The 19,388-nt window shown below is 40.5% G+C and overlaps 1 protein-coding gene across 8 annotated transcripts in view; it reads left to right on the plus strand.

Moving 5' to 3' along the window:
* Positions 1-19,388, plus strand: part of Vezt (vezatin, adherens junctions transmembrane protein) — a 62,915-nt gene that overhangs the window by 3,151 nt on the left and 40,376 nt on the right. Inside the window, exon 2 of one of the 8 annotated variants that reach the window (XM_063255318.1) lies at positions 3,319-3,514. The exons of the other annotated variants lie outside the window; for them this stretch is intronic. The gene's annotated coding sequence lies outside the window, so the exon portion shown is untranslated. The remainder of the gene's footprint in view (positions 1-3,318; positions 3,515-19,388) is intronic. 8 annotated transcript variants of the gene reach the window in all.

Genomic DNA, 19,388 nt, shown 5'->3' on the forward strand with positions numbered 1-19,388 from the left:
CTGGCCTGGAACTCATAGCAATCCTCCTGCCTCAGCCCCCCAACTGATGGGATTACAGATGGGGGCCACCATACCCTGCTCCATTTATGTTCTTTTTTTTTTTGGTACCAGATGGAACGCAGAACCTTGAGCTTGCCAGGCAGGCACTTATACTGCTGAGCTAAATCCCGGCTCCATTTATGTTCTTAAGTGCCTGGCTCTTTTTTTTTTTTTTTTCCTCTGTCTCTCTAGATTTATTTATGAGATTCATCCATATTGTTATATGAACATTTTTATTTTAGCATAGTATTGAGAGACAGAAAGATACACCCTTCCAGGCCATACCCCCCCCCACGACCCACCTCTTCTAGTAGACTACCTTCTAAAAGCTCATCAGTCCACTGCTAAGTGTATCACCCCATGATCCAGCAGAAATCTATAGATTAGTTTTGACATCTTTACAATATCAACTCTTCTAATCCATGAATATTTATTGCTGACCTTCATTCTGTGAGTGTGAGTGTGGGCCTTGTACATGCGAAGCGTGTGTCAGCCCTTGCACTGCAGCCCCTTTCTACCACTGCTTGTGTTCTAAGTGAGACTTCCCATCCCTTTCTGTGGTCTAGGACGCCAGACAGTGATGGCTTTCCTGAGGCTATCGCTAAATTAACCCTTCAGAGGATGTAGGCCTGTGGGAGTGGATGTTGTCCTATCTGTTCCTTTTATTGTTATTGTTCAATCACCAATTTCTGTTTTAAGAAACTTTCTTATTCTGAAAGGCAGTTTAGTGTGAAGGTATGGGCTCTGGAGAACAGCCTGTGAGATCCTAGATCAAGTGTTTCTTAGCGAATGTGATTTTGAACAGACTGCTGTCTAAGCTTCAATTTTCTCAGTATTAGAGAAAACAATACCTGTCTCATAGAGTACTTGTATTAAATTACTTAATAAAGTAAATTACTTACATAAATACTTGACATGTTATAAGCATTCAGTAAATATTACCTGTTACTAAATTTTTCCTACAAGTTGCTTATATGTAGGTTTTTTGAATTATTGGTATAATGTATTCTTTGTTTTGTGGCACTGGAGATTAAACCCAAGATTTTAACAATGTTTGATATCCCCACTCTTTTTTGAGGCAGAGCCTATCTAAATTGCCCAGGTGGGACTTTGGACTTGTGATCCTCCTGTCTCAGCCTCCCAAGTGCAAGGATCATAGGCATGTTCCACAGCGGCCAGCTTCTTAGTAATTTCTTTTATTTATTTATTTTTCTTATTTATTTATTTATTTATTTTTTTTTTTGGTGCCAGGAATTGAACTTAGGACCTTATGTTTGCCAGGCAGGCACCATACCACTGAGCTATATCCCTGGCCCTTGGTACTTTCTTAAGTTTTATTCTTGTTTATAACCCTAACGAGAGCTTATTTTTCATCCTTTCGGTTGTCTTGCATAGATTTAGAAGAATTTCAACTAACCAGAAAGACCTTTTTTTTTTTTGTCTTTTTGAGACAGGGTCTCCCTATGCAGTTCAGGCTGGCCTTGGGCTCACTTTATAGCCCAGGCTGGTCTCAAATTTGCAACAATTTGCCTGTCTCAGCCTGCCAAGTGCTGGGATTACAGAATTACACCACCATGCCCAGCTCCAGAGAGACTTTCTTTTTTCTTTTTTTTTTAATTTTTTTTTTTTTTGTCTTTTTCTGTTTTTTTTATCGGTACCAGGGATCGAACTCGTGACTGCCTGCTTGCAAGGCAGGCGCTTATGCCACTGAGCTAAATCCCCAACCCAGAGAGACTTTCAAAGAGCTAGTTACTAGTTTTGTTTGACCAGCTCAAATGTGTTTCTTTTTTGTTTCTAAATTTTTAAAATTTCTGCTTTTATGTATTTCATTTCTTCTTTGTGCTTGACTGTCTTTTTCTGTACCTTCGTTTAAATATTGAAAATAATTTATAAGCCTATAAATTTTCTTGAGTACTGCTTTGACTGCAACACATGAGTTTTGTCTTGTGGTTTAATAGTTTTCGTTTTAGTTTCTTCATTGGTCCTTTAAATCAGTTATGGCGGCACATGCCTGTGATCCCAGCACTCAGGAGGCTGAAGCAGGAGGATCATTTCAAGTTCAAGGCCAGTTCAGGGTACATAGTAAACTCAAGGCCAGCCTGAATTACAAAGTGAAATCCTATCTCAAAACAAAAATTATAACCTTTGCTCCTTTAAAATCCAGGTGTAGGAGTAAAAATTTGACAGTATTATTGGTGAGTAGTGTGATTCCTCCTGGCTGGTACAGACACCAGAGCCCGTATCCCTTGCCCTCGAGGTTCTTTTGGGTTCCATAGCTATCAGGCTATGGAAGGCACAGTCCGAGGGCAGAGACAGCCCCTGAGAGATCCGAGTTTCCCTTCTGCTTCCCTCAGACAGGAACTCCCTGTGTGGCTATTGTCAAGGTGCTTTATATCCCTTGTTGGTTGCCTTCTACTTCCTCGATCTCTATAGGTCCACCTAAGTGGAAGAATCTTCATTTACATCTAGAATGCTAGGTGCAGGATAATCTGGGCAGCCAGGCATGGTGACACACCTGAAATCCCAACGACTTGGGAGGCTGAAGCAGGAGGACAGCAAGTTCAAGACCATCTTGGGCAACTTGGTAACACTGTCAAAATAAAATTTTAAGAAGGCCAGGAACGTAGCTCAGTAGTAGGGTTGTTGCCTAGCATACACAAGACCCTAGGTTCACTCCCTACAACCACTGAAACAAACGAGAGAAAGAGAACTTGGGAAATGTCCAGTCTAGTTTACCTGTCTCTGCAGTACTGGCGGGCGACTGGAGAGATGGTATGGAGGCTGAACACACCAGATTCTCAGAGTTGTCATAAAGCCTAACCACTCCTCCCCTAAGGAAATCTGCAGTACCCTTGCCATATTTGGTATAATAATATTATTTTAGTTATTTTTCAGAGTCAGAAGTCAGACTCATTTATGCCTTGGTACTCACCCAGGGAGTCAAGGACCGCATGAACGTTAGCTTTTGTTTTAATATTGGGTACTGAACCCAGGGCCGTACTCACTGTGCTGCATCCCCAGCCCTGCTTTATTTGAAGACATGATCTTGCCAAGTTGCCCAGGACAAGCTCGAACATGCAGCTCTCAACCTCCAAGGGTGCTGGGAACAAAGAGTGCACCATCACACCAGGTTTAAAAAATCTTAGATCAAACAAAATTTTGGAAAGTATTCCAATAGCACCCCTTTTAAAATTCTTGAAATATCTTGTTCTAATTTCCTTTTCTTGGATTACTAGTAAAATTTACCATCTTTTCTTATATTCGTGTTCGTGTTTCTAGATCCAGAGGTCAGGATTGATCTTCCTACTCCGAGAGGAGCAGGTGTGTACTGAAAGATGGTGTGAGAGAGGCGCTAAAAGAGAAAGAAGAGAGAGCAGGCCCAGTTGCCAGCCCCTGCCCTAGCGTCTGGCCACCTGCATTTCGTCAGGGTGGGCTCCCTGTGTGTACCTTCAAGCTTAATTCATTCTATTAGAGTGTAAGTCTGCCTTTTCTTAGGATCATTTATTTGAGACGGAGTCTTGCTATAAAGGCAGGGTGACCTCAAACTCACAAACCTGCCTCAGCTTCCTGAGTGCTCAATTACAGGTGTGTGCCACCACACTAAACTAAGACCCTTAGTCCTGGATCTGTCTCTGGCTAAACAGCAACAAGACGTTTACAGAATGATGGACAGTCATGTGTGTCTAAAATGACTATTATGCAAAAATCAATACAAAGTAGCAACATTATTTTCTCATTATTGTGATCACTAATTAAGATGTTTGGGCCAGTGTGGTGGTGTCACCTATAATCCCAGCAGAGGTTGGGGCAAGAGGATTGCTGTGAGTTTTAGGCAGCCTGGGCTCCACAGTGAATTGAAGGCCATCCTGAACTGCATAGTGAAACTCTGTCTAAAAAAAAAATGTTAGGAGAGTTAGAATTTTTGTCTAATCACTTCAGAAACATGTCAACCCTCAGATTATTTTCATTATATATTGTAGAAACTGTCTATTAAACACTGCTTCTCCCCCAGGAGAAAGTACCTAGGAATAAGACTTTATCTGAAGGACCAGTTTTACTGCCTCTGCATGATTTGTTGTCCATCTAAAATAAACCACGCTCTTCTCAGTCACTTCTATACTCTCTGTGTCTTCAAATCTCGGTCCTTGGTATTCTCTGCATTTGAACTTTTTGCTGGCAAAGATTTTTGGTTGTGGTTTGAATTCATTTTGCCTCATTCTTTGTTCCTGACTGAAAAAAATATTTTTTGCTCCTTTTGTGATGATCTGTTTCCCCCCAGTCCTTGTGGTTGTTTTAAGTTGTTAAATTTAATCAAACCTTTGTTGGTATATGTTCAGTCTTGGTGCTTCCCCTCCCAGTAACATAAAATCAATTAAATGAAATGATAAAGCATTCTATATTTAAAATACTATTTTAAAAAATCCCTCTGTTGCCAGGCATGGAGGCACATGTCTGTAATCCCAGCACTTGAGAGACTGAGGCAGGAGGATCATTGCAAGTTTGGAGTCAGCCTGGACTATGTAGTGAGACCCTGCCTCAAAAAGCCAAAAAAACTTTTTAAAAATCCCTCTGTGATTTTTCTCTCTCTCTCTCTTTTTTTTTTTTTTTTTTTTTTTTTGTCTCTTCAGTTATTATACATCCTCTCAGTTATTATATATCTCTGAACAATATTCAGGCATTTTCCTAAGTGTCATTTGTAGATCTTCCCTGCTTGCATTATTGATTTGACTAATGGAAGGAAATTGTCTTTGCCTGTGAATATACACATGGACAGTATTTGCTACTTTGATAATAAAGGAGCTTACTGTCTGAAATATATACATATAAAACCTAAGATATTATTATGTCATTTTATTTCTCCTTAAAGCACATCTTCAATTTTAGTTTGTACAACACGAAGCTCTAAAATTATATTATTTAAAAATAGTCTAGTTCCCAGCCAGGCATGATGCACACCTGTAATCCCGGTACTTAGGGGGCCGAAGCAGGATGACTGCCACAAATTCAAGGCCAGCCTGGGCTATGCAGCAAGACCCTGTCTTTAAAACAACAACAAAACCTAAACATTTGAGAAGATCTCTTTGTATTTTTTTTCCTGGTACCGATTATTGAACCCAAGGCCTTCCCACTGAGCTACATCCTCAGCACTTTTGTTTTGTTTTTTGTTTTTGAGACTTGGCCTCGCAAGGTTGCTAAATTGGTCACCCTGTGCTCAAACTTGCAGTCTTCCTGCCTTCTGGAGTGCTGGGATTACAGGCATGCAGTGGAGCCTTTATTTTTGTTTCTTTGGGGTGTGTGTGTGATGCTGGGGGCAGATCCCAGGGCCTCACGCTTACTTACTAGGCCATGCTCTGCCTCCGAGCTACCTCCCCAGCTGTTTCATGAGGCAGTCACAAGTGATTGCTTCTTTAAAATGCAGGTGTCTTTGCCTCAGGTGGTCATACACATAGTGCTTACGTTATGAAATTATGTTAAAAATTTCCATTTTTAAAGCACATTATAGAAGGTGAACTAATCTGAGTCAAGAGAGTGACTTACATTAATCAGTAATGAGTCTGAGTGAACCACTGAAGTTCTCTTGAGCTTATTTCCCAATTGTAACAAGATCATCCTTTGATGTGAAATTGTTCTTAAATCCTTTCTTGGGGGTCTGAAACTGTGTGTTAGTAAATGAGAGTGGGCCTTTAGAGACTTCCGTTAATTAGGAAATATGGGAAGACAATCTACTCATTTCCAGTCTATTTTTAGGTTGGAAACCCTGACTCGATTTTCATTTCCCCTGATTCTATCCTAACTGTTTCCCAAGTTCCTAGCTGTAGGAAAGGCCCAGAGCTCGTTGTGCTGCTTGGGCACACAGTGGAGGCTAGATACGAACATCCTTGCCTCTGGATTCTTCTAGAATTGCTTGTCGGATTCACTGAGACATCCTGATCTTCCCACAGCAGATCAACAAATCAAAACATCCACTAGTCTTTATTTGAAATAATATATTTAAGGATGTTCTTTATTTTAAAGTCTGCATTGTAATTTACGTTGCAAGAAAATTATAACCACCTCTATTTTTATGATGGAGACTTTGTTGATCAATCCAAATTTAATTTGATCCCTTTAGCTCTTTCTGAAATTAGAGTTTTTTTAAACTTCAGTATATACATCTTGCCCAGTCCTTGTTTTAATTCCATTACAAGTTCTGTCTTTTATCTCTTCACAGAACCACAAGCTTTGTCTCTGCTGCTTTGGTTTTCAGGGTTCATAACATCAGAACCAGAGAAGAGTTCCATCCATGCTTGCTATTTACTTTCTTCTTAAAGATGGTTCTGTGCTTCTCTTTCATTTGGTTGAGTCTCTAGGCTGCCCAGATCATCTTTCTTTTGTTGAGGACATTTGATTTTTATTTCTCTTTTGGATTTAGTCACATTGTACTTAAGTACATCTGAGCCTTTGTATACAAAGACCATAACCTTTGTCATTTACATAATGCTCAGATGAGATTAATTAGTTAAGATAACCAGGAAAATTTCCAAACCTATGATACCTAACTACTAGTTTATTAAGGAAACTTTTAGATAGATGCTGATATTAACTAACATCTTTTAAAAGCATTTTTTAAATCTCACTCTCCTTATTAGCCTCTTGCAGCTGCCTCGTAATAGCATTGAAGAAATAATGTTGAGGGTTTTTTTTTTTTTTTCTTTCAAAGAGCTGCTTCTGCTAGGAAAATGCTTAGTAATGGCAGAGGCCCGCCCTCAGTTCAGTGGCCATTTTATCCTGTGGTTCTGGAGAAACAAGTGGGAATCATCATAAAAAAACGGACATGTGTAGATCAGAGGGTGCAAGCACAGGCAAGAGATGTTTCACCCAGGAAACTGGAGAACTTAGACTGTGCTCTCTGTGAGTAGTTTAGCTGCACCAATTAGTGCTTTTGAGTTCCATGATATTTTGCTTTGCTGGTGATGAGGAACAGTAAATCCTCGCACTGAGGCTTTTGGTATTTAGAGGTTATATTGAAATGTGCAAACTTAAAATTATTTCCTCTCATGTTATATCTTTAATTTTATAAGTTATGCCCTGTGATATTATCCAGGTTAAGGGAGGTAAAGGCAGTAAATAGTTAATTTTCAATTATGCTTTCTGATGATGAACTCGACTAAAGAAAAGCAAATACATACTGATTTCTGTAGAAATTCAGTATATTGGCAGTATAATTCTTGGTTACAAGTTGGGAAAATCTCTACTTTGTGTAATTTGCTAATGACAATCTCCATTCTTGTATTTTTAGTATTCTGAAGCCAGACTGGATAGAAAGAAGGAACCCTTAGTAACAAGAGTTTACCCTTTTCCCCTGGTGTTTTCCATGTTACATATGTGACAATCACATTTAGACCTATGGTTTTAACCTATTCAAAGTTAAAAGATTTCTTAAATGTTTTAAAATACTAATATATCATGATTTCTGGGCAAATAGTCTCCCATCAGACCCCTTTAATTACACAAGTCTTTTCCTTGAAGTTTTATTTTGAATCTGAGATCCTTTAGATATTCCATTGGCATGGCAGAAATGTTTAAAAGTATGCAGTGTATATTGCACCATGTATATTTCTCCATATTCTGGAGCAACTAAAACTTGATCCACATTTTTAAAGAGACGTTCCCTGTAGTAATCTGGTGAATGCTGTACCTTGGATCCTAGTTAGAGTTACCGATCCTCGGGCAGGAGGAGCACTGAGCCAGGGGAAGGAGTCGCACTCCAGAGACTCCTCAGCACCTCCTGCTGCCTCTGGTAGCAGCCAGTGTGCTCGCGTCTTCCCGTTGCCTTCCTGCTGAATGCAGGCTGCAGAGCCCAAGTCACATCTGACAAAAATCAGCATTTTATTAGGCCTCATAGTGTGGTTTTGATGTACATGGGCATTTTAAATAAAGAAATGTGTAATAATTGAGGTACATTGATAGTTGTGATATGGAAAGCAGCACATGATTATCCAATTCGTTGGCTAAACTAACACTTAATTTGTACATTCCTTTTAAGCAGGTCTTCGGCTGGGTACCTTTCCACACAAATCACACATGAATAATATGTTTTATTGTAAAAAGTTCAGATCATACAGAGACTGCATCAGTCTCCCTTTCATCATGTCTGTCTGTCTGTCTGTCTGTCTGTCTGTCTGTTTCACAAGGTAATTTAGGCTGCCCTTAAACTCACTAGATAGCCCAGGCTGATCTCACACTGGTGATCTTCCTGCCTCAGTCTCCCAAATGCTGGGATTATAGATATGAACCATCACACCTGGTTTCATGCCCTTTTTTCCTTGAGTTCTCTCAAAGAGTAACCACTGTAGTCACTTTGGTGTGTTTTCTTCTGGTTCATTTTCATTGCAGCTGTATTCCTATGCTGTGTAAGTATATATCCATGTGAGATACACAAATTATATTGTATAATTTGATTTGCAGGATTTTATAATTTTTGTTAATTTATACTTTTTGAGATGGAGTCTTGCTGTATTGCCCAGGCTAGCTTCAAACTTTTGGACTCAAGGGATCCTTCTGGAATCCTCCCTACGGCTGAGACAAAAAGCACAGCATCTTACCTATTTTTTTTTTTCCAAAAAATGGGATTTGTTAATGATTACAGTATTTGCTATTCTTGTATGTACACTCTAGCATACTTTTACAATGACCACAATAGACTAATTACCTAGTAGATTTCTGGGTTCATGGATATAAACATTTATATTTTGTACCTGTGTTCCCACTAGTGATACATGAACTATCTGTTTCCTACTCCCTTGTCAATGTTACATATATTAGACTTCTTAGTTGCTGTCAAGTAATAGATAAGAATTGTATCTTTGTTTTAGTTTGTGTTTTTTCAATCAAGGATTAAGTATAACATGTGTTTTTTCAATCAAGGATTAAGTATTGGTATATGAACCCAGTTGTATTTTTTTCTTTGGACAGTCTTTATACCCATTGTTCATTTGTAGTTTAAAATTATTTTTTATTGGTATATATGAATATACTACAAATTAAAGAAATTCAGTGCATCCTAAGGAGACTGAATTTTCTGTCCATTTTCAGTTAAGCGTTGTTTAAGGCCCTCTCGGACTAGTTTTCTAAGCAATGTAGAACAATAGATAAGATTGATTCATATAGATTTATAAGGCTGTTTCTCTAGTCCCTGGAAATTTTTACAGCCAGTGTCTAGCTTTGTGTACCTGGAGGCAAATGTTTTTACCGAACTCTCATATATGAATTATAGTTCATCTGAACCAAAAAAAAATTGTGAATGAATGTAAACAGTGTCACAAGAATAATGATGACTCACTTCGAGTTGTACAACTTAACTCTGCTACTTTTAAAAGTCCAGATTTGGTTATAAATAAATAAACTATACTTTACTATGTTAGCCCAGGTTAATGAACTTGTTTACACAGAGTGATTCACACAGCAGTGGGGTAGCTAACAGTACTGCCCGTTGGGCTGCCTGTGATCAAATCCTTGTGGCCCTGGACAAATGACTGACTTCTCAGCACTTTAGTTTTCTCTATCCAAAAGACGCTGTCCATTACAGAGCAGTTATTGCACAGGTGAGACAGGCTAGTACATAAAAGAACATTGCTTAGTGCCTGGCACAGCCGGTACCAAATAACTGCTTGACAGAGGTGTTTAGGGAAGATGGGTAAGGAGGAAATCAGCCACACAGGAGCCAAAACCTGCTGTAACCTCCAGCATGGGCAGTTGGAGAAGACCCAGGGCCATTTCTAGACAGTGTGCACTTGTGGCCACCATGGCTGAGGAAACAACAGCCCTGGGTGAATATATGTGGCCCCCAGTGTGCAGGAGACAGCTTCAGGGCTCTTAGGGTACCAAGATCTGAGGCTGTTCCATCTCCCTGCCCCCACAGAACGGCCTGATATTTATGGGGACCCCAGTCCTCCTCCCATATGCTTCACAGCTTCTCAGCGTTACTTGCAAGACAGAGAATGTAAATCTACTATCCTGTATTGCTTAGGGAATAAAGACAAGTGAAAAGGTCTGCTCGTGGTCAGTTCTTTTTTTTCAAATGCTTTGATTCATGGTTGCTTGGACCTGCCTATTTAGAACCTATATAGTATTTGGCTTTTTCCTTCCTTTTGCATGATCTTCATACCAGTGCCTCCATGGCTATATTTCCTTTGGAGATATAACTTCTAATTGGTAATGTACTATTTTTTTTTATTGTTCTTCTTCACTGGATTTATACCTGAAAGTTTCTCTCTAGTTTCTGCCCAAATTTCTCCCATTTGCTAGTTTATGTTAACCATAGACTGATACAGAGAATGAATAAGCAGAAGCTCCTGTAAATCACAATCACTAATTTTGTATGGTCTCAGAAGAGTTGCTGCTCTCCAAAACATTCACGAACAAAGCAGAATAGAATAAAAAGACCAAAAACTATGTCTTCCCAGATTCAAGAGGCTATAGGTTTTATGAACCCTAAAGTCACCAGTGAAAGGCAACCATTGACCTGCAGACATCTTGAAAAGAGACAAATATATGAGTTAATTCAAAACTACTTTGTAGGAATCAGCATGCTGGATCTTACAGAACAGAACATGACATATATAACCAACTCAAGAGAACAAAATCAGTTGTTGCAAATCTCTTTCTCAGAGACAGTTTTATATTGTGGTTCAGAGTATGGGCTACCAGCTGGCTTGCTGTTCTGTTGTGTGGCTGTGAACATGTTATAACATCCTAGGGACTAATTCACTGAGCTGTAAAGTGGGCTATAGAACACCTCTTTAGGGGGGTAGCTCTTAGCATTAAATGAAGTGTTATACGGCATGGTTCGGGGTATGGTTAAGTCATTCACTCATGGGGATTTCTAACTCGGTGCTCCCCTCCTCAGATTTGCTGCTTTGCCAGTTTTATATTTCCTTAAATGCACCACCTAATTGTTTAAACCAGAAACGTTAAGAGTCATCTTGGTCCCTCTTTTGCCAATTACTTTCAATCAGTAACTGTCTTAGTTACTTTCCTTATTTGCTTGATTTTTTTTTTATCGGTACTAGGGATTGAACTCACGACCACCTGCTTGCAAGGCATGTGCTTATGCTGCTGAGCTAAATCCCCAGCCCCACTTACTTTTCTTATTGCTAAAATGAAATACCCAACACCTGAAATTAAAGGAGGAAAAGCTTATTTTGGCTTACAGTGTAGAGGTTTCAGCCATAGTTGGCTGACTCCACAGCAGAGAGCATCGCAGAGGAGAAACGGTTCATAGCAGGCAGAAGGCAGGAAGGCAGCAAATCAGCAACACAGCAAGGAAGCAACAGCAGCAGCCTGCCTCTCCCTGTTATCCCTTCCAGGCCACCGCTCCTTTGGGTGGTAACATCCACACCCAGGGGGGGCCTTCCTGTTATCCACACCCAATCAATGGATTTCCCATTATCCACTCTCGATCAAACCAGTCAGTGAACTGATTTAGTAATCACATGCCCTTAATCCCAGCATCATACACTTAATCCCAGTATCACAGACCCCAGATCTAGCCACCTCTGAAAAGCCCCACCTATAACCACATGAGGCTTTGGGAAGACATCTAGACACAACGTGTAACACCCAGCTGAACTGAGTCAGCATGGTGCCGGGTGTGGAAGGCCCACCTGAGGATTGTTGCCAGCAGCGTAAAAGGAGGGCTGGAGAGGAAGATGGTGTGTTACTGATTCTCCTGGAGAAGCTTGTCATGCTGGTTTTCCTGATGTGAACCCAGCTGTTACCATTGGAGGAGCTCAGGCCCTCACTGTTGCCAAGGATGGCTGCAGGTCTTTTCAAGGGAACACTGGTCCTTACCTTAAGCATCACTTCCTAGCTCCATTGCAGATCCCTTAGTCAGCTGGCGCCGATCCTTCACCCCACTGGTGCAGAATTCCCAGCTTCTACCACTGACTTTTGGGCCTTCCTAGTGCAGATCCTTGATACAGACTTACATGAGGCATTATCGTGGGCTCTGGGTCTCCAGCTGGACTCGTGCAGAACATTGCCATGGGATGTAGACCCTCAGATGGATTCTTTGGGTCTCTAGTGTGTGAATAGATCTCCTGCACTCTGCACTTGACTTTTGGGGTAAATATTATAAAATAATCCAATGAAATTATGTGACCTGTATTAAATATATTCCCTTGCAAACCCCAGCTACAACACAGTAATAGAATTGAAGTGCTATGAGGTAGGCTGGGGATTTAGCTTAGTGGCATAAGCACCTGCTGGCAAGCAAGAGATCTTGAGGATCCCGGTAACAAACAAACAAACAAAAAAATGAAGTGCTATGAGGACATTAAACTGAAATGAAGTAGAATATCTGCCCTAACATGGGAAGACCTCTAAGATGCATTAAATGAAAAGCTAGGTGAAAAGTATAACCTGTATTTCCACTTGTATGAAAAGGGGTTGAAGGTTTTTCATCTATACGAAATGGATACTGAATTTTGGGGGAAGAATTCATTAGCTAAAGAATGTTACTTTAGTGTGGGGAAGATTGAACCTGGAGCTTTCCCTGAGCTATATCCCCAACCCTTTTAAAAATTAACTTTTTTCGAGAGGCTGAGGCAGGGGTTTGCTACAAGTTTGAGCCGGGCAACTTAGTAAGTTCAAGACCAGCCTGAACTACATGGTGAGGCCCTGACTCAAAAAATAAAACATTTATAACAAAGTTTTCCTGAGTTGCTCAGGCTGTGCTCAAATTTGTGATCCCCCTGTCTCAGCCTCCCAGAGTGCTAGGATTAACCCCACCCAACTTGTTTGTTACCTTTTGAGAGAGGCTAGGGGCCAAGTGTTAGATAAACAAAGCTATTTTTCATTTTATATCTTTTTGTATTTAAATATTTTTGCCCCTGCGGTACTTGGATTGAATCCAGGGCCTTCACACTAAATCATATAATCAGTTCTATTTATTTTTTATTTTGAAACAGTGTCTTGCTAAGTTATTAAGTTGTTCAGGGTTGATTTGAACTTGGGATCCCTCTGCCTCTGCCTCCCGGAGTACTGAGGTTATGGGTGTGCGCCACCACACTAGTCTAAAAAAAAAAAAAAAAATACAGTTGGTAGAGCAGGTGAACTGAGTTTTCTTTCATAGGTAAAATAAATTTACTTTTGTTTGGATATCCTCAGAAAAGTTAAAGGAAGAAAATGGTCACCGTGGCACAGAGTAGGTGCTCAGTAAATACTGGCTAGCAGTCTGAATACATGGCAGTGGCCCCTCTCCTTGTCCTATGCTCTTGTCCATGGGATGCTGTCAGCACTCCGCTGCCAGGACCTGCTAGACACAGCATGAGTTTGTCAGGAACCAGAGGCAGAAGTGGCCAGCTACAGTACTGTTTTGGTTATTTTCTGTTGTTGCTGGGACAAAATACCTGATGTGCAAAGTTAGGAGGGGAAAGGTCATTTAGTGTGGGAGACAACTCCAGTGACTCCCTTTGAATCCAAAACAATTACTGTGACTTTGATTACTTGGAGACTCATCTCCTTATACTGATATGTAAAAGACTGACTAGGGTATTTCCTTCTCTTCAGTTGGCTTTGAGCATTGCAAATAACGCTAGCTGAGGTGCTAATATACAAAATCTATAGCCATCAGACAGTCCTGTTTCCTTCAATAGTGTTCTCCATAATTACAGGATTGAGCAAGAGAGATGTTAGAGCAAATAGCTCCAGGAATGTCAACTGGGTAGGAGCCTCAAGATAAGAGGCTACTCCCCAGGGTTCAAGAGTGTGCATATCAGAAACTGGAGTGATAGCCCCCCAAAACAATTCCACTGCTATCTTAATTGGGTTAGGTAAATTGATTCTTCTGCCTATCTTTATCTTTGCAAATTACAGAGAGGCCATTTCTTGTACCTGGCCAGCTGGCTCAACTTCCTCACTATCACTCATCCCTGAACTACCCCCCTTTCTTCACAAAATAATAAATGCTGGGAGAGGCCTAGGATCGAGGCCACATGTCCTCATGAGATTGGATTTAGGACCCCTTGGCTGCCCTTAACTTGGAACATGGCTTGGCATCTTTACTCTTTCTGTGGGTTGGATTTGTGGTGATAGCTTGGAATTAACTTGCTAGGATTCCAATAATGTCTCAATGGGATTACAAATAAAACTTTTTGAATTGTGAGGAAAACTAGAAAGAGAATTATAATACTTGGATGACTGAACTCGCTATTTGGGTTTACAATAATTTAGCTCACAGTTTGTAGACGTCTTGGTCCATAATCAGCTGGCTCCCAGGCAGGGCAGCATGGCATAGGGGCAGCCGTTCATGGCAGCAGAAAATAGCAATGGCAACTAGAATGAAAGAGAGAAAGCCTCATTTTGCCCCTTTTTTCTTTACTAAACGGGATTAGGGCAGCGCCAATCCAATTAATAGAGAGATTTACCAGTTACCCAGCCTTAACCCCAGCAATGCACTGTGAATCAGTCACAAACTAGATCCAGCCACCTTTGAAAAGCCTGACCCCCCTGACTGCATGAGGCTTTGGGGGGACATCCAGACACAAACCCTAACAAGTGCTGTACTTGCTTCTCCAAGAGGGACTTGCTTCAAGCTCAGCTCTCCTGGGAAAGGAAGGCTCTGGTCCATGGGCATCAGGGTTCAGACTGGGACACAGGAAGTCCAGAGAAGAAAACAGAGAAGCACTGTAACGCAGTAACTGTTACCTTAGCTGCAAGACTGAGCCGCTGGCTGGTTTTCAGTGGGACACAGTGCTTGACAGGTCAGCCTGTGATTGTGGGGGACCAATTCTAGGGTAACTGCCCTGCTCCGCCCAGACATTGAAATCTGCAGCTGACCTGGTCCCTTCCGTGATGTGTCATCTGGGACCTGCACACATCTTCCTGTGTATATCCAGCTCTGCATTATGTGTAACACCTGGTACACTGTCATGCTGTGTGAACCAAATCATTGTTTGGGCAATGACAGCCAAAAGATAACCATACCTGTTCAGTACAGATGCAGGGTTTTTTCCCCTGAATATTTTCTATCCATGGGTGGTTGATTTTGTTTTGCTTAGTTTAGTTTTTGAGACAGAGTCTGCTCTGTAGTGCAAGATAGCCTTGAACTCATTTTGTAGCCCAGGTTGGCCTCAGATTCAGGATAATCTTCCTGCCTCAGCCTACTAAGTGATGGGATTACAGGCATGTGCCGCTACACTTGCTTTATGCATTGTTGGTTCAGTCCACAGATATTTAACCCATAGAACCAGAAGGTTTCTGGGATGCTGGAGCAGGAGGATCTCTACGAGTTTAAGGCCAGAAGAGACTACATTGTGAGATCCTATCTCAAAAAACAAAGATACAGACAGCTGACTATACTGTCATTGAAAGTGTGTCTGTAGCAAAAGGGAAACTCATACTTAGTTAGTGAGGATCCACTGAGGAGAGAAGTGAGGTTTATTTAGGTACCTAATTTTCTTAGTATCTATGACCCGGAAAGGAAGATATATGTTTCCTTATGCTGATACCCCAAACAAAAATATTTTAATAAGAAAAACTGTTAGTAGAAAACCAAAGCTCAGTTAAGTGAACATGAAGTTCCTGTAGAAATAATCTTCTAATAGTGTAGCTCAACTTGAATTCTTACAGATCTTAAAATTTACATTTTTAAAAAAGTGAACATAAAGTTATACCAAAAATTATTTTTTGTCATATTTTAATACTGTAACCTTTCTGAGCCTATGTAAAAGTTCATATTGATTATCATAAAAATTATTGAAATAGAACCATATACTGAAGTTGGGTTAGTGTTGTTAACCAATTAAAACTTGCATGCATAAACTCTGGTGCTTTTTCGCTGCTTTTTTTGACAGTGCGGAAGATCAAACTCCAGGACCTCGTACATGCTAGGCAAGCACTTTCCTGCTGAGATATGTCCCCAGCCTGTCTGGTGTAATTTGTTTTGTTTTGTGATGCTGGGGATTGAATCCAGAACCTTCACACTGGGTTATATCCCCGTCCTTTTTATTTTTATTTTGTGACAGGTTTTTTTCTAAGTATCTTGGATGGGCGCAAACTTGAGATTCTTCTGCCTCACCCTCCCTACTATCTGAGATTGAGAGTATGTACCACTATACACCAACTCTGGTATTGTGTTCTGAAGGTAGCTTACTTTACTTTTAGCAAGCTTGTTGAGTTTTTGGGTTGCAAACTTTGAAAAAAATAATTGACTTTCCATTTTGATTTTTTGCTTTTTTGAATTCACTATTCTCCCAAACTAAAAAGTAAATAATGCAAACAGCTCCTGGGCTCTGTATTCTCTCCAGCAGGCTTCCCCGCCCTGCAGGCTTCCCCCTCGCAATGCACAGAGCAGTGCCCACCTCCACCCAGGAGGTTCGCCAGCCGCCCAGCTCCATGCCCACTTTCACAGTGAAAGCCATCTCCAGACTCTGCCCCATATCTGGCAGGGTGAGTGGCAAAGATCTACTGTGACAGCCATGGAGTTTTGTTTTGATAAAAGCACTGTAGATTTTTCCAGTTTTGTTATAGTGGGGAGTGATGAACTGCCTTAATGGTGTGTGTGTGTGTGTGTGTGTGTGTGTGTGTGTGTGTTTATTGGTACCAGAGATCAAATTCACCACCACGCACTTGTAATGTAGGAGCTTATGCCGCTGAGCTAAATCCCCAGCCCTGTTAATGGTGTTTTTAAAATATGGTTCTTTCTCTCTCCCAAAATTATACAATTGAAAATTTCTTTATTTTTCTTGAAGGGCAGTGTTTTGATGGGGTGCTTTGTTGGTCTGAGGTATTTTGTTTTGTTTTGTTGAGACAGGGTATTGGCTATGTTGTTCAGGCTGGCCTTGAACTCACTATGTTGCCAGGCTGATCTCAAACTCATGGTAGTCCTCCTGCCTCAGCCTCCCAGGTTCTGGGATTACAGGCGTGTGTCGCCTAGTTTGAGAACTTTTTATTCTGTAAACTTTACCTTAGTTGTGGGAGGAAGATATAAGTAAAGTTCACAAATAGTAAGATATTTATTGTACTTCCACTAGTGGAATCATAGTAACGAGAAATCATGTTACCAGAGGATGCTTTGGACATTTATTATCCTGGGTGGGGTGCTAAAAGCTGGGGTTACCATCTTTGAGTCCCTGTGTTTTATGTGAATGCATAGAATGTCACATGTACATGTTACACTGGTTGATGCCTATGTCACTAACTCACAAATTCATGTAAAGATGAACATTGGCTTGGTGTCATATTTCCTTTCCGTAGATATGAAAAGTAGCATTGACATTATATGGAACTTTATAAGATTTAAATGTTTTAAAAATCTATTAAATAAAAGCCAAGCATGGTGGCACAGGCCTATAATCTCGACGCTCAAGAGGTTGAGGCAGGAGGATCATTGGAGTGTGAGACCAGCCTGGGCTACAAAGTGAGCTCAAGGCCAGCCTGAACTGCATAGTAAGACCCTGTCTCACAAAGACCAAAGAAAAAAATTTTAGTTTAATTTAAAAAATAAATAAAATCTATTAATATTTTTCCCAGAGTAAAATAAATAGGATTTTTTCAATTTCCTGTTTTTCTTCTATAAAAATTTTTTAAACATTTTAAATCAGAATGTAAGAAAACTTGGCATATGATTTTTAAACAAATATGAACTTTAAAATGATGTAAAAAAAGTTTGACATAGTGGTACATTTGGGAAGCTGAGGCAGGAGGGTTGCAGGTTCAAGCATAGCTGGGTAACTTAGTGATTTAACAAGAGCCTGTCCCAAAATAAACAATGAAAAAACGACAGGGGATGCAGCATTGCAAAGGCTTGGATTTAATCCCCAGTACTAAAAAATACATATTTTTTAAATTTCAAAATCAGTTTTATTGCAGCCAAAACATAATAAACTATTTTTTATATGTACACATTTTAAGTTATAGAGAATAAAGTTTATTTTGACAGATAGTATTAAACAAAATTAAAGTTGCAGGGCTGGGAGTTTAGCTCAGTGGCATAAGTGCCTGGTTGGCAAAGGCAAGGTTGAGTTCAATCCCCAGTATAAAAAAAAATTAAAGTTGCATACATTAGTAACATAACCCAACATCCTTAAAATCTGGTAAAGTATGACACATGTTCTTGCTTTCTTGTGTTCTGCTGGATCGTCATACCGGTATATTATATGTATGCTACACCCACCTTTTCCTTGGAATTTGAGTATTTTAAGGTAAATTCCAGATACAGCATTACTGCTTAAATGCATCAGTACTCATCTCTATAGATAGTCTTTTTTACAAATGATAATCCCAATACAATTATCTCACTTAACAAAGGGAAGACTAACTCTCAGTACCTATTCTTAGTTTGAATTTCCTGAGGTATTTTTAAAAATTTTTTTCTTTTTCTGGTGTTTTTGAGACAGTCTTGCTATTGGTCTAGGCTGGCCTTGAACTCACTATGGAGCCTTGGCTGGCCTTCAACTAGCAGCAGTCTCCTGCCTCCACCTTCCAACTGCTGAATTGTTTATTGTACAATAAACCACACCTGGCAGCATAATTTATTTTTTAACCTGGCACCATTTCTTTTTTTTTTTTAGACAGGGTCTCGCTATTGGTCTTGAATTCACAACAATCCTCCTGCCTCAGCCTCCCGAGTGCTGGGATTACAAGTGTTCGCCAGCGTGCCTGGCTAACCATTTCTTATTAACTTCTAAATCATCTGGGAAGAAAACAGTTTAGAACTCTCACATAAAATTGGTACAGAATACTTTACCTTCCCAGAAGCATGACACGATAGAATGCGCCATCTGTCACAGTGAGAGCAGAGTGCACAGGGCTTTCCCTGGGACCTGACTGCCCTGCAGCTGAGGGCGCAAAGGGTGCTGTGAGGTGCATAGAGCTCCTTCCCCTGGCGTGCCAGTCTTTCATTGTGCTTCCCCAGGGGGTGTTGAGTTTCCCTTTGGCTCTGGCTTAGGAGCGCCAACATTTTTACTTTGTCCTTGAGGAAACTGGCATGTTCTGTACCTCTCAGCGTGGCCCTTGGTAATGATGAAGGCCTGGTAAATCAAGTGGCCCAGGAGGAATCTCGTTGGCCAGGACTCCTTCTTCTTTGTTTCAGTTTACCCAGTGCCCAGGTGGACCCTGGCAGGTGGTGGCCAGTTTAGATTCACTGTTGAACGAACTGCCTGATTGTGTCCCCTTCAGCCTGTTCCTCACTGGCCCTAGACCTAAAAGCTACCAAATTGTTCCGTTGTGTTTCCAAAGCTCGTGACAAAGACATCTCATCCATCACCTCCGTTTCTGAAGTATATTTTAAAATGAGAGCAATGGTAATGATTTCTGACATGTGCAAAATGTACCACAGCTTGTGCGTAACACCAGTGCTGCGTTCA

The sequence above is a fragment of the Cavia porcellus genome, unplaced genomic scaffold (assembly GCF_034190915.1).
Source record: "Cavia porcellus strain 051 isolate PalLab524CR breed Dunkin Hartley unplaced genomic scaffold, mCavPor4.1 scaffold_8, whole genome shotgun sequence".
NCBI lineage: Eukaryota > Metazoa > Chordata > Mammalia > Rodentia > Caviidae > Cavia > Cavia porcellus.